Here is a 16,429-nt window from a genome sequence, read left to right on the forward strand (position 1 = left end):
GTCAGTCCTCCATTTTTTGGCAACTGGGTCATTCCAGACCACAGTGGCCATGTCATCTGGAATGTCTCAGCCTATGTTTTCAAAGATTTTGAGCAGAGTGTTGTCTGCCCTGATGAAACTCATGCGGAGCTACATCATTTTCCCAGAGGAGGGTGACTTGCCTACAGTGAAGGGTGATTTCTATGCCCTTGGACATATCCCCAACATCATTGGTGCCATTGATGGGACCCATGTGGCTTTGGTACCCCCAAAAGACGATGAGCAGGTGTACAGAAACAGAAAAAGTTATCATTCGATGAATGTCCAGGTGGTCTGTTTGGCTGACCAGTACATCTCCCATGTAAATGCCAAGTTCCCAGGGTCAGTGCATGACGCGTATGTGATGCGAAATAGCAGCATCCCCTATGTGATGGAGCAGCTACAGAGACAACGTGTGTGGCTAATAGGTGACTCTGGTTACCCCAACCTGCCTTGGCTACTGACCCCAGTGAGGAATCCCCGGACCAGGGCAGAGGAACGGTACAATGAGGCCCATGGGCGAACTAGGAGGATCATCGAAAGGACCTTTGGCCTCCTGAAGGCCAGGTTTAGGTGCCTGCATATGACTGGGGGATCCCTGATGTACTCACCAAAGAAGGTGTGCCACATCATCGTGGCCTGCTGTATGCTTCACAATCTGGCATTGCGACGTCAGGTTCCTTTCCTGCAGGAGGATGGTGCAGATGGTGGTGTTGAAGCAGCTGTGGAGCCTGCGGAGAGTGAAGAGGAGGAAGACTCAGAGGACGACACAGACAACAGGGACAGAGTAATAGAACAGTATTTCCAGTAGCACACAGGTAATAATCACCCATGCCATTTTACATTTCCTGAAAGCCTCCTGCATCTCAACTTTGTCGATTTCCCCCCAGACCTATAAACATGATGTTTGATTTTCCCTTCCCTTTTCTGTGCTGTATGAGCCACTGCGTGACCTCGGCTTGGTTGGCCCATGGACTAATGCTAAGTTACCTCGGTATGTGTAATTCACAATGTTAATAATACGTAATTGATATGTAATGTGTCATACATTTGTAAATAAGACAGGCTGAGTCCTGATTGATTTCAGTGCAATGTGTGATTTATTATTAGTGCATAGATATCGGTACATGATAGTGAAACAGTGATGGGTGGGGGTGGAGTAATGTCCATGGCGGAGTCCAGTTCTCAGTCTCACAGGTGCATTGTCCATATGCCTGTGGCAGGATGGAGCAGGGGCAGTTCAAGGTTTGACAGGGTGGCAATGTGGAACAGTGGGAGGACTTCAGGGGGTATGTGATGCTGGCGGGGGACTTGACATCCTACTCTGTCGGTTTTTTTGATCTCAGGCTCCTTTTTGCGGGCCGGTTGTTGTTCAGCAGGAGGTGGGGTTTTGGTGGGCTGTCGTTGTGGTGGGGCCTCCTGTCCACTAGCGCCGGCGGAGGTGGTAGGCTGTTCCTGGCTAGTGACAGGGGCCCTGTGTGATGCCACATGGTCCCGAAACGTGTCCTCTATACGGTTCAGGGCCTGGACTATGCTCCCCATAGCGGTTGAGATGTTGCTGAGTTGGTCGCTGAACCCCATGTAGCGTTGCTCCTGCTGTGCCTGGATCTCCTGGAACCTGGCCAGTACCGTCGCCATCGTCTCTTGTGAGTGGTGGTAGGCTGCCATGATGGTGGTGAGGGCCTCTTGGAGAGTGGGTTCCCTGGGCCTCTCCTCCCCCCCCTGTCGCACAGCAGCCCTCAGAGTTGCCCTGTTTCCCTGGGCCTCTGTCCCCTGGACGGTGTGCCCACTCCCACTGCCCCCAGGTCCCTGTTGTTGTTGGGTTGGTGTGTTACCCTGGGGGCCCTGTAGTGGTAGACACACCGCTGCTTGACCTGTCCTAGAGACAGAGGCATGGGCCCGCTGGGTGGGAGCTGTGCTGTTGTTCCAAGAGGGGGTTGGGTCTGCAGTGGCCTGTGTCTGGGTGAGGGGAACCGACTGCCCAGAGGTCCCCGATGGTCCGGGCTGGTCGTCAGGTTCCAGGTCGACAGAGCTGCTGTCATCACTAGGGGCCTGTTCCGGGGGTGGGATGGACATTTCTGGTCCCTCCTGACCGGTGTGTTGTCGTTCGGGTCCTGCATGGGGTAAGAGGGTATGGTTATTGTTTCTGTGTGTGCATTAGCTTGCGTTTTATGGGTGCCCTTGTCCCCCAGTGCTGGCATTCCCTTGGGGGAGGTGTTGTGAGGGTGTTTTGTGGGGGGGGGGATGGGTATGTGCAGTGGTCATGCTTAGGTGATGGGTGTCCATAGTTTGGGGGTGGCATGCAGGGGTTGGTGTTGGGTGGGTTGTGCTGGGGAGACATTCTCAGGGAGGATGTGTGCTGGGGGGTTGGGGGTGAGGGGTGGGGTTAGCATGCTGGGGGGGGGTGAAGTGGTTGGCCTTGTACTTACCAGAGTCCATTCCTCCGTGTACTCCAGCGAGGCCATCAGGATGCAGGATGTTTAGTACCTCTTGCTCCCATGTTGTGAATTCGGGTGGAGTGGGTGGGGGTCCCCCGCCAGTCTTCTGCACTGCGATGTTGTGTCGCGAGACCATCGAGCGCACCTTCCCCCGTAGGTCGTTCCATCGTTTGCGGATGTCCTCTCGATTTCTGGGATGCTGTCCCACCGCGTTGACCCTGTCCACGATCCGCTGCCAGAGCTCCGCCTTCCTTGCTATGGTGGTGTGCTGGACCTGTGAGCCGAAGAGCTGGGGTTCCACTCTTATGATCTCCTCCACCATGACCCGGAGTTCTTGGTCCGAAAAGCGTGGGTGCCTTTGTGGTGCCATGGGGTGGTGTGTATGAGGTGTGGGGTGGTGTATGTGATGATGTGTGTGTTGGTGTGTGGTGCTTTGTGCTTCTATGTGGTGTGTGTGATGTTGTGGTGTGCCTCTGTGTGTCTGGCTCTCTATTCTCTGATGTGTCTCTCTCTCCTTCGTCTCTGTTTTTTGTTGGTAGGGGTTTGTGGGTGATGTGGGTGGGTGTTTTATATGGTATTGGATGTGTGGGAGTGGTGTGTGTATGTGTTTCAGGTGTGTGCCTTTCAAATTGTCCAATGTGGTAGGGGTTTGTAAAGGTGTGTGTATTTTGACCGCGGCGGTGTGTACCGCCAATGGAATACCGCGGTTGAATGACCGCCGCGTCGATTTGCGGGTCATAATGGGATGGGCGTATTTCTGTTGGCGTGGCGGTGGAGGTTTGGTCTTCTCCAGTTTACCGCTGGCCGCTGATGTGGCGGACTGCAGTGGAGGGCGGATTTTCGGAGGTTTTGCAGTTGTGGGTCAGAATGTCCGTGGCGGCTGACCGCGGCCGCAGCGGTATTGTGGCGGTCTTCTGACCGGCGGTAAGCGGCTTTTACCGCCGAGGTCAGAATGACCCCCTTAATGTCTTTTCTCTTCTTTGTCCCAGGTGCGTCCTTCCACATAAAAGGCCTCTGCGGTCTCCGACCAGGTGAAGATCCGGCGGTGTTGGACGGTCAGCATAGAAGGCGGGAAAGAGAAAACGAAAGGTAAGTCCCAGGATTTGGACTTGGAGTGGGTTAGAAAGGGAAGAGTGCGGTGAGGTGGGAGGGGTCTTGAGGTATTCACCAATCCTGTGTACGATTTGCTCGATAAGGTTGTGCTCCCCGTGAGTCAGAGTATTTTTATGTATCGACAAGGGCAGTCTGTAGGAAGTTGGCTCTGTATATACTATTTCAAAGTAAGGAATAGTGTGCACAGAGTCCAAGATTTCCCCTTAGAGGTAAGATAGTGGCAAAAGTAGATAATTCTAATGCTCTATTTTGTGGTAGTGTGGTCGAGCAGTAGGCTTATCAGAGGGTAGTGTTAAGCATTTGTTGTACACACACAGGCAATAAATGAGCAACACACACTCAAAGACTTACTCCAGGCCAATAGGATTTTATATTGAAAAATATATTTTCTTAGTTTATTTTAAGAACCACAGGTTCAAGATTTACAGTTAATACTTTAAATGTAAGGTACTTCACTTAGATACTTTAGGAACTTTGAATGAAAGCAATATCACATAGAGTCTTTGTAAAACTGGCAATAAGCTGTTTTGAAAGTGGACACTGCAAAAATCAACAGTTCCTGGGGGAGGTAAGTAAAGGTTAGATTAGGAGGTAAGTAAAACACTTACAAGTCTCAGTCCTGGGGTATAGGCAGCCCACCGTTGGGGGTTCAAGGAAACCCCAAAGTTACCACACCAACAGCTCAGGGCCGGTCAGGTGCAGAGGTCAAAGAGGTGCCCAAAACACATAGGCCCCTATCCTTAGAACAGGGGTGCTCCGGTTCCAGTCTGCCAGCAGGTAAGTACCTGCGTCCTCGGGGCCAGACCAGGGGGGTTTGCAGAGCACTGGGGGGGGACACAAGTAGGCACACAAAACACACCCTCAGCGGCACAGGGGCGGCCGGGTGCAGTGTGCAAAGCAGGCATCGGGTTTTAGGTAGGAAACAATGGAGGGACCCGGGGGTCACTCTAGCGGTGCAGGCAGGCACAGAGGGGCTTCTCAGGACAGCCACCACCTGGGCTAGGCAGAGGGTCGCCTGGGGGTCACTCCTGCATTGAAGTTCGGTTCCTTCAGGTCCTGGGGGCTGCGGGTGCAGTGTTGGTTCCAGGCATCGGGTCCCTTGTTACAGGCAGGTCAGGGGGAGCCTCTGGATTCTCTCTGCAGGTGTCGCTGTGGGGGCTCAGTGGGGTCATCTCTGGTTACTCACGGGCTCGCAGTCACCGAGGAGTCCTCCCTGAGCTGTTGGTTTTCTGCAGGACGAGCCGGGGGCGTCGGGTGCAGAGTGTGAAGTCTCACGCTTCCGGCGGGAAACGTGAAGTCTTTGGAAGTTGCTTCTTTGTTGCAAAGAAGTTGCAGATTTTGAACAGGGCCGCTGTTCACGGGAGTTTCTTGGTCCTGTAGTCCAGGGCAGTCCTCTGAGGCTTCAGAGATTGCTGGTCCCTGTCGGATGCGTCGCTGGAGCAGGTTTTCGAAGTTGGAGACAGCCCGGTAGGTCTGGGGCCAAATCATTTGTCGTCTTCCTCCTTTTCTGCTGGCTTGTAGGCCAGCAGTCCTTCTTCTTTATTCAGGTTGCAGGAATCTGATTTCCTGGGTTCTGGGGAGCCCCTAAATACTGAATTTAGGGGTGTGTTTAGGTCTGGGAGGGCAGTAGCCAATGGCTACTGTCCTTGAGGGTGGCTACACCCTCTTTGTGCCTCCTCCCTGTGGGGAGGGGGGCACATCCCTAATCCTATTGGGGAAATCCTCCAAAACCAAGATGGAGGATTTCTAAAGGCAGGGTCACCTCAGCTCAGGAGACCTTAGGGGCTGTCCCGACTCGTGGGTGACTCCTCCTCGTTTTTCTCACTATCTCCCCTGGACTTGCCCCCCAAAGTGGGGGCTGTGTCCAGGGGGCGGGCATCTCCACTAACTGGAGTGCCCTGGGGCATTGTAACACGAAGCTTGGGCCTTTGAGGCTCACCGCTAGGTGTTACAGTTCCTGCAGGGGGGAGGTGTTAAGCATCTCCACCCAGTGCAGGCTTTTGTTTCTGGCCTCAGGGAGCACAAAGGCTTTCACCCCAGGGGGTCAGAAACTCGTCTTACAGCAGGAGGCTGGCACAGACCAGTCAGTCCTGCACTGAAGGATTGGGTAAAATACAGGGGGCATCTTAGAGATGCCCTCTGTGTGCATTTTGTAATACCACCAACACTGGCATCAGTGTGGGTTTATTATTCTGAGAAGTTTGATACCAAACTTCCCAGTATTCAGTGTAGCTATTATGGAGCTGTGGAGTTCGTTTTTGACAAACTCCCAGACCATATACTTAATATGGCCACAATGTACTTACAATGTCTAAGAATAGACTTAGACACTGTAGGGGCATATTGCTCATGCAGCTATGCCCTCACCTGTGGTATAGTGCACCCTGCCTAAGGGCTGTAAGGCCTGCTAGAGGGGTGACTTACCTATGCCACAGGCAGTATTTTGTGGGCATGGCATCCTGAGGGGGATGCCATATCGACTTTGCCTTTTTCTCCCCACCAACACACACAATCTAAAATGGCAGTGTGCATGTGTTAGGTGAGGGGTCCCTTAGGGTGGCACAACTTATGCTGCAGCCCTTAGGGATCTTCCCTGGTCACAGGGCCCTTGGTACCATTGGTACCTTTTACAAGGGACTTATCCGTGTGCCAGGGTTGTGCCAATTGTGGAAACAATGGTACATTTTAAGTGAAAGAACACTGGTGCTGGGGCCTGGTTAGCAGGGTCCCATCACACTTCTCAGTCAAGTCAGCATCAGTATCAGGCAAAAAGTGGGGGGTAACTGCAACAGGGAGCCATTTCCTTAGACAGTCCAAATACAAAGAAAAAATCAACAAAGATATCTCCTATAATATAGTGAGAGGGGAACTGTTGTTAGCATAGTCCACCTCAGAACGACACGCAGTGTGTTAGAGGGGCAACTTCTCTTCTTTGAAGCTATTAATCGATTATATTGTGGAGGAATTAAACAGAAAACAAAAAGGAAAGAACACTCATGCATTTATATGTATGGCTGGTTCTTCTATTTCTATTCCCCTACCCAGCCCGCCTAACCCTTCCCTCCTACCGCTCCCTCCTCCCTCCCCAGAAGTGTCCGGTAGCCGGTTTGAAGGCAGGAACGTACCTGCCTTAGCCACGCCCCTCCAGGGACGTGGCGGTCAGTGGGTCTTTCGGGGCTTCTGTGCCCCGTGTCGTCGGTTGTCCAGAGTTCGCGTTGCTTGTTGCCTCAGTCTCTGGCAGGAATTCCTTGCCTCTGAGCGTCCTCATCCGGCGTCTCGCTCTCCTCTTCCGACATGGGCTGGTTCGGTTGTCCGTCTTTTATGTTTATGGTAACCCAGACTTCCGGGTTTCCAACGGCTTCCTCTTCCTGGATGACGTCTTTGGTGCCCCCGGGGTACCCTTTTCTCCTGTTGTTACGGCCAGGAGTAGCCGGGATGGGAAGTACCCGGCTACACATCCCTCCCCTAGCGAGGGACTGTTGGAGTTCCGATGACATGGGGTATTGAGATAGGTAATCTGCCTTGCATTGGTGGTCTCCTGGAATATGTTGTACCTGAAAAGAAAAGGGTTGCAGTTCTACGAACCATCGAAGAATGCGGGAATTTGTGTTCTTATGTCGGGACATCCAAGTAAGGGGAGCATGGTCGGTATACAAAGTAAAGGGGTGCCCTAGAATGTAGTATTGAAGATTTTCAATGGCCCATTTGATGGCTAAGCATTCCCTCCAAGAGGGGGAGTCACAGGGAACCCTCTGCGTCGTAGAAGGCCCACAGGAGCAGAGGCAGCACCCACAAGTGTCCCACAGGGCAGGGACACAGAAGTCACAGAAGCAGCCCATGCAGCACCACAGAAGTTGCTCCCACGTCACCGGAGGACCACGCAGAGGTCCAGACGTTGTAGGAGGGAGTGCTGCGTGCTGGAGCCACCCGTCATCTGAAGTTCCCCTTGGAGGTGCAGCAACAAGCCTTGGCAGCTGTAAATGAAGCGGTGCAGGTTGGTACTGTCTTGCGTGGGGTGGAAAGGCCTTAGTACTACCAAAGTGCGAAAGCTGGTAGAGAGGAGCAGGGGAGACTCTCCGGACCACCACTCGTGATGCAGGACCCACGCCACTCAGGATGACTGGAGATTCACGCAGCCAGTTGTCAATGCAGTCAGGTACCAGCAGTTACAAGTGGGTGACGCCTTCACCCCAAGGTAGATTCCTTTTTCTTCTCCTGCAGGCTGAAGAGTTGCATTCTTCTTAGGACGCACAGCTAGGGAAATGTTGCAAAGCTGGCAGGAGTTCCAGATACAATGTTGCAGAAGAGTCTTCCTCGTGGATCTACAGCTTGTAGATTTCTGGAGGGTCCAGTTGTGGCTCCTGAGGCCAGAAGTCGAAGCAGAGGTTGCAGAGGATTCCTGCTGGAGTTTTGCAAGCTGAATCTGAGGATCCACCCCAGAGGAAGACCCTATATAGCCCAAAGAGGGGGCTTGGTTACCTAACCTGGTAACTACCTATCAGAGGGTGCCTCTGTTGTCACCTGCCTGGCCCGGCCACTCAGATGCTCCCAGAGTTCCCTGCCAACCTTGGAATCAAGATGGCAGAACCCAGGGACCCTCTGGAGGAGCTCTGGGCACCAACCCTGGGATGGTGATGGACATGGGAGCAGTCACTCCCCTTTCCATTGTCCAGTTTTGTGCCAGAGCAGGGACTGGGGGGCCCTGGACTAGTGTGGACTGGTTTATGCACGGAGGGCACCAAATATGCCCTTCAAAGCAAAACCAGTGGCTTGGGGAGGCCACCCCTCCCAAGCCAGTCACACCCAGTTCCTATGGGGGAGGGTGCTACCTCCTCTTCCAAAGGAAATCCTTTGTTCTGCCTTCCTGGACTTGATCAGATCAAGCAGCAGGAGGGCAGAAACCCATCTGAGGGGTGGCAGCAGCTGGGCTGCCCGGGAAAACCCTGTAAAACTGGTGGTACCAATGCTGGGGTTCTCTGAGGAGTGCATGGAATCATACTTCCAATACTTGCAACAGTATTGGAGTACAATACCAACATGTTTGATCCAAACATGCCCAGGTTCGGAGTTACCATTATGTAGCTGGACATGGGAAGTGACCTATGTCCAGAACATACATAAAATGGCGTCCCCTTACTCACGAAGTCCAGTAAAATGGAGCTGGAGTTTGTGGGGGCACCTCTACTAGTGCAGGGGTGCCCTCACACACAGGTACCTGCAGACTGCCCTCTCGGCTGAGAGAGCCTACCATAGGGGTGACTTACAGTGACTTGGTGGGGTGACGTGTAGCACCCGGTTCATGCAGACTGCAATGGCAGGCCTGCAGAACCCTTTGCATGGGCTCCCTATGGGTTGCAGAATTACTGCTGCAGCCCATAGGGATCCCCTGGAACCCCAATGCCCTGGGTACCTAGGTACCATATACTAGGGACTTACATGGGGGCACCAGTATGCCAATTGTGGGGAGAAAAGATTTTTAGCAACCAAATTTAGTGGAGAGGGAATAATCACTGGGGTCCTTGTTAGCAGGATCCCAGTGAACACAGTCAAACACACTGACAACAGGCAGAAAATGGGGGTAACCATGCCAAGAAAGAGGGCACTTTCCTACATCCATGTTCTAGGAATCCATGTTAGGCTCTTCCTTTGAGTCCTTTGTTACACTTTTCGACAATGTACAAAAAAAAAGAAAGAATGGAAACCCCATAAAGTTTTCCTGTCTCTTAGATGGAGTTCTTCCTCAGTGGGCTGAAAACAGGCAAAATGCCAAGAAAGACTCACCTGAAAAGAACACCTCTGTTCTCTATATCACTTCTTACTTACCGTTATGTGTTCATTGTTTTTATACTGTAACCCCCTTCTCCCTCTTGAACCCACATATCCAATTTCCAAAATGGGCACCCACCTTGGATAGCAGTGCCCCTCCGGAAGCGTGGCAGGAGTCAGTAGTGCCTCTTGTCTGTGAGTGACTAGGAGCTGCTGTAACTGCTCACTTTTCCCTCTCTCATCTGGATCACAGGCCATTGCCTGTTTCCTTTCCCTCACCTCTACGCTGTGTTGTCCTCTTCCTCAGGTTCTTCCCCCCACTTTGGTACCATTGGCTACTTAATCCTTCTCTTTCCTCCCTGTCTTCTGTTTCCTCCAATCCACCACCCATTTATTTATACCCTTCAACCTCACCCTGCCACCGGGGTGTGGTCTGTGGGGTGTCCCTGGTGGCTACTTGTATGTAGATGCCGGGTGGCACTCTACATCCCTCCCCATTAGTCCTCACAAGAATCTGCACCCCGCCCCACACTACTGAGTACTCTGGTTCTTCACACATAGCTAGGTTCAGGGCTCGGTCTTGGGTGGTATGGTGGCATTGACATGCTTTAGGCCTTTGTGGTGTTTTCTGAGCTCTGGGTTTGCTCCCCTGCTGGCAGTTCACTGCTGGTCGAACCAAGGAGTGGATTCAGTGGCTCACCAGTCTGCTCTTCCTGACATAGGGTCGGGGTTCTCAGATTGGGTAATGCTCCTCCGTGGTTCCATTCTGTGTCGGGAAAAGACTGTTGTGAGTCGACCACTTCTGAGCATGTTGTGCTCCGCGTCTTTTTGAACCAGGACACATTTTCACCCTGATGCGACTCCATGACCATGGTCACTTGTACCTGGGTGACTCTCAAAAGGGGTCCTGAACTTGTGTCAGGATGACAACCTTTAACAACCAGCAGGAGGGTGGGTGACCAGGACCCTTGATGCTGGGTGGCTTTTGCATTGGTCTTTCCACGCTTCTGCTGTACAGCCTCCTCATGCCAAAGTACATGCAGAGGTGAATCCACGGGTGTCAGGGGCAGCCCTTGGTGGCAATGGAGGATGGAGCAGTCCCGCCTCCCTTGATTTGATTGGGGACACAACAGCTGAAAGGCTCATCCACCAGCTCGTCCATCCCTGGGAAACAGACCTTCCTCCGCAGACTGGTCTTAGTTTTGGCTTTGCCTTGGCACCCTTGGTGTCATAGAGGCCTACAGTTCATGAGTTATCACTGTGCAGAAGGCCCTCAGCAGAAGCATATCCATGGTGTAGTCAAGATTGTGGCAGACAAGCTACAGGTGGGTAAGAATGGCTTTGTCTCCAGTGTTCCACCCTCTCTCTCCATCCAGGAAATTACCCCATTTCCTGTAGCGAAGAGGATCCATCTCACTCTTGAGGGAGGGATCTGCCTTAGTCACTTCCCCTATGTCCTTGACTATCATTGCCACAGAACAGACTCCTAGCACGGCAATGTTCATGAACTTTTCTATCCATTCATCTTCATCTTCAGTGTGCTCTTCTTCCTTCGGTGGGTGCCATGACAGGAAGTTGGCCAGGTTGCGGTCTCTGAGCTGGTACACCACAACAAAGTTGTACATCTGCAGTTGGATGACTTATCTCTTAACCCAAGGCGGTCGGTTTGATGTGGTACCCGCAAAGAGGGGGGCCAAAGGTGGGGTCTGTGATGAACTTGAATCTTTGTCTGCATAGGTAGAGATAGAAATGGCGGTATACCCATCGGATAGCTAACGCCTCCCTTTTCAATATGGGCAAACCTGGCTCGGTCCTTGTAAAGGATCTGCTGATGTATGCAACTGGAACCCACATCTTGTGGCTAGGTTCCTGCATTAGTTCTGCCCCAAGCCCTATGGGCTGGTGTCTACGATAGCTTAGTGTTGCAGTGCGGGACTTAGTAAACCATTGTTACATTGCTCATGAGGGCTCCTTTCACTTGTTAGAATGCCTTCAGAAGGGCTCTCAGGGGAACCAACAAGGTTGCCAGGTTTGGGATGAACCTTCAACCTATGTGGCAATCCAGAAAAAAACTCAGTATTTCTCCTGCCATCTAGGGTGTCAGTGATGTGTGCATGACTTCTGCTTTCTTTGGATCCACTTGCAGCCCTTCCTTGAAAAAAAATATATATAAAAGTTTGATGGACTGTTCACAGGAAGAGCACTTTTCCTTGTGCAACATCAATCTGTGTTCCTTCAGGCAGACAAGGGTGATGCAGAGATAATTGTGGTGCTCCTCACTCTGTGGGAGTACATCAAGATGTTGTCACTAATGTTGAGGATCCCAGTGACACGAGACCGCATTTCCCTTATACTGTTCTGGAACACTCTGGCTGTGGATGAGATGCAGAAAATGAGGTGCTTGTACCTCCTGGGGCCCAGGTGGATAGAGAAGGTGTTGATTTAGTGGTATGTGGGGTATAATTCAAGCTGGTGATATCCTGCATTGAGGTGTAACTTCGAAAACCACTGCCCCCCATTCAGGTCTGATATGATGTCAGCCATGGTGGGCATTATGACATTTGCGGCATATCATCACATTTAGGAGGTGCATGCCTAAGCATAGGCCCATCAAGACTGGTTGTCTTGGTTTGGGTGCAATGACCAGTGGGGACACCCACAGGTGGGGCCTGACACCTTCTCCTGCATGTCCAACTGTTCCAGCTTTTTCAACTCTGCCTCCACTTGGGGGTCGCAGATGGAAGGGGACGCGTCGCTGATGCAGCACCACAGTCCGAATTACTCTGTTGATGTGGAGCTTCACCTGAGCGTTTAGCAGATGGCTGAGTCCCTGTAAGAGGCTTGGAAAATCCTTCAAGATTTCACTTTCCTGGTTGGTGTGGATGTGCTGGGCAAAGAAGACAATCCCAAGTCTTCTGCAGTATGGCAGCCCAAGACGGTGCCTGAGCCTGTTTGAGCAGCTTCTCAAACTGCTCATAGTACATGAAGTTGACGGTGTCAACCAGGGCCAATACTGCAACTTTATCAACCATGATGGTGCTTATGGGTATCAGCTTCCTGTTCTTCTCTCCCAGTCATGCTGTGAATATGTTAAAAACATTGTCTTCCTGCAGGCTAATGGAAGCCAGGTGGTGCAGAGGACAAAAAATGAGGCCTCAATAGAGGCAGGTGAATGACATGCTCTCTAAACGCCTCCAGATGTCGCTGGATCAGGGCAGGTGAGGGATTGGCATCTAGGCCGTAGCTCTAATGGACCGGAGGGCAGTGAGGCTGTCTGTGTTAATGCAGGCAGGTGAGCCTGGTAGTTTTGTGCTACCAGCAAAGTGCAGTGCTGGTGGAGGGACGGGTCCGCAGGTAGCTAGGCTCCTGGTAGTAACTGGAGACGTGCCTGCGGTGAGGCTGCAAGCAAACCACTTGGCTGCTGCAGTGTTTATGTCGGGACACGCCGAGGACCCTCCCTATGTGGCTAAAACTGGGCCAGTCGGTGAGACTCGGGGATGCGGACGGCTGCAGCAGACTCTCAGCTGGGAGGTGGGTGAGCTTCAGAAGCAGTGCTGCAGGCAAGGCACGGCAGCTGGAGCACAGTCGTACACCACCTCATCGCCAGTGTCATATGCTGAGACCACTAAGCCGAGGGCTCGGTTACAAGATCATAATACAGACACACACACACAATATTTGTTGTTCTCGGCATGGCCACGAGTGGTTCACTGATCCATTTATTTATACCCTTCACCCACGCCCAGCCTCCGGGATGTATGTGGTGACCTCTGCAAGGGTCACAAATGATGTCAACAAAAATATTAAAGCAGAGGTGTGGAATTCCTATAGCCCAACGCCCAGGACATATTGTTTGGGGTCAAGGGCAACAAGTTTTCATGTTTATTTTGTCCCTGGAACAAGTAGGCCCAACCCCCTGCAGCACAATCCCTTTAGTTGCCAGTTTACAGTATCACATTATGCATTGGGGAAGGGCATTGTCTGCACTTAAGGTAACAAATGTTTGTTCAAACTTGTATTTATGGTTCATTAATGCAAAGTCTTTATTATTAGGGCTAGCACTCTTGTGAAATGTTATAAGCTCGGACTGCACTACTGACAGTTGTTTCAGTATAAAAATACATTTGCACAGTTTAACAGTATAAGGCTATTTATAATGCTACAATTATGCCCCCAGGTTTGATGTAAATATTTGCAGAAGCATGAAAGAAAGATTGGTGATTCTTTGCTTTCCGAATAAAATGTTCAAAAAGGATGCAAGTAGGGAAAAACTTTTTGCTAAACTACTGTGAAATTTAGGTACCATTTCTTTAAAGCATCATTCAGTAAAATGTGTTGATGCATGCTAGTATTTCCAAGAAAATATTCATAATGGAAAAATCAGTGTAACCCGTTCCAATAAGATTATGGGAAACATGAAGTTAAACATGCATTGGCAAAGCCAATGGGTCGGACATTGATGGTCAGCTTTTCAGTTTTGTTAATGTGTGTCTCTTTTTAATCGGTTTTTGTAAAATGTTATTGTTGTGGGAGCTGCTGGACCTTCACCATAATACCAAACACAGACAAACAAACAAATATTTTTGGTCCCAAAAAGCACACCTTGCCACTGTAGTTCAGTGCACTGAGCAAAACCACTTTATGAGCCAATATTCTCCTTGTGAAAGAGCAGAATGCTTTCACTCACAGTGAAGCCAACCGATAAACAGAGAGAAAGAGATAGAATTTTGATACAAACAAAAGGTCTTGGATAACCAAATAGGGGCCCAATTCCTAAAGAAAATCACAGCAGTCCACACATAGTTTATGTCCTTGCAGTAATGCAGACTTATGGCTTTAATGAATTCACTATAATTAGTAGGTCAGGAAAATGTGCTCCTAGAAAATATTTGTGAACTGTATTTTAACATGAGCAAATATGCATGTGTAGATTTGCTCATGCAAAAATCTGTTGAGCGTTTACAACTTCACTTTCCCTCAAACTTCTTTTTCCCAACCCTGGAGGAAGTTTTATTTCTGCCCTTGTCGGAAGCACCTTTCCAACCTTTCTCTATATGGGAAAAGATTAGAGAAGAGCTGGTGAAAACCCCTAAAACATGCAAGTAAGTAGGTTTGCACAGACTCAAAAGAGCATTCCAACCCTAGAACTATTGCTTACCCTTATCTCCAGCCTCAGTATGTAGATCTGCCGAAAGGTGCCAAAATAAGGAAAATGCTAGTATTCAAACCCTACTATAGTATGAGCCATGGCATAAGAGTCTTATCAGAGCTCTTATATTATGAGATTGCTGCCATAATTTGTCACTGCACTACATTGCGCAAAATGGACAAGTGGATTTTTTTACAGGACAAATAGATTTATAAAGCAACCTGTCCCATGGACAGGTAGATATTTTATAAAGTTCCACACCCCTGTAAAGTCACCCAACCCTCCCCCATTACTGTATGAAACTTAAGAGGGTCCTGCTTTAAAAGAAGGAGCCTTACTTATTCCATTGTGGCTAAAGAAGCATTCCGGCCTTCAGCGTTTTAAATATGTTGGTACTGTCAGTTACTGAGTATTTGCACTTCTTTATTTTGAGAGGGAGAGTACCTGCAATTCTCAGCAAAGATGCAATACTTGTATTTGGAGTTTACCTGCATTTCCCACAACCAAGTAGGTACTCTGGTATAGGCTACCTGCTCTTCTTTTTTCCCTTTTTGAGCATTGCCTGCCTCACTCCTCTAATCACAAAATATGACAATCTCAACATGCCTATAGTCAAATGTATGCCTCAGTGCATAGTTTTACCACATTCCAAGAGGATTTCATATTTAATGATCATTCAGCAGTATTGCATATGACAAACGTGTACTGAGGTATTTTGAAACAGTTGCAGATGTCGGCCAGGGCAGTCACATGGGCAAACTCACATATATGGATTTTGAGCTGCGTACTCCACACGTATGTGAACATAATTCCCTGCACTTTCTGCCAGGGGCGTAGCTTTGAGGGGGGAGGGTCAGGGAAGGGGGTGTTACACCTCCCTAATAAATTAATTTTCTGATAGTTGGGTACAGATTCTTTCAGTCTGGTATGGTGAGATGTTTCCCGGATTACACCAGGAATATTTAATACACTCAGACAAAAATGCACACACACTCCCTCCCTCTCAGTTTTTAAAGCCATCAAAAATATTGGTAATTGTACAAAATATTGGACTAGATGTACAAAACTCTTTACTGGTTGCAAACGGTCCGATTTGCAAAATCGGCCCGTCTGCGACCTCTAAAAAGCATTTCTGTATGTACAAATGCCCTATTTGCGATTCTGTGACATATTACCGAGTTGCAAATAGTGTTTACGATTCGGTATTAGGAAGAGTTGTGTTTAGAGCATCCCTTCCTAATACCGAATCGTACTGGTATAGGTGTATGTTTTGCAACCAAAATGCGGTCTCAAAACATTCATATTTACCACCTACTTCAAGTAGGTGGCAACCCATTTGCAAATGGGAAGGGGTCCCCAAGGGACAACTTCCTCTTGAGAATGGATGTAAAAATATTTTTTAAGATCAGCTGCCTACTCCTGAAAAATGAAAAGAAAACTTTTCATTTTCATTTTTGTAATGCATCCCGTTTTCCTTTAAGCAAAAACGGGTTGCGTTTAAAAAAAAAGATTGCTTTATTTAAAAGCAGTCACAGATATGGTGGTCTGCTGACCACACCAGGCTACCATTTCTGTGTTTTTGCCATTCCCAAAGGGTTGCAAATTGTGATCTACCTCATGAATATTAATGAGGTAGGTCTTTTTGCGACCAACTGGAAATCGCAAAAAATGTGAAATACACTTCTGTACATGTGTTTGCAATTACCAAACAGTGAATTTTTGCGATTCACTGTTTGGTAATTGCAAAGACTTACTTTTTGTTAGGGTTTGTACACAGCAAAGAGCATGTCCCCTCTCACTGCACTAGTGGGTTCTGTAATAGCTCCCTTTTAAACTTACTATTCAAAGCCTTTCTTGTTATCTCACCTTCCCCCCCCCCTAGGCTTCTGTGTATGTTGTTTAATGTGCTGTTTTGTTTACACATTGGGCCTTGCTTTTACCAAGG

General features: G+C 49.5%; 1 long non-coding RNA gene across 1 annotated transcript in view; it reads right to left on the reverse strand.

The window, feature by feature from the left end:
- LOC138259367 (uncharacterized) overlaps positions 1-16,429 on the reverse strand; it is a 161,208-nt gene that overhangs the window by 66,479 nt on the left and 78,300 nt on the right. The window lies entirely within an intron of this gene.

Source organism: Pleurodeles waltl, chromosome 9, assembly GCF_031143425.1.
Source record: "Pleurodeles waltl isolate 20211129_DDA chromosome 9, aPleWal1.hap1.20221129, whole genome shotgun sequence".
NCBI lineage: Eukaryota > Metazoa > Chordata > Amphibia > Caudata > Salamandridae > Pleurodeles > Pleurodeles waltl.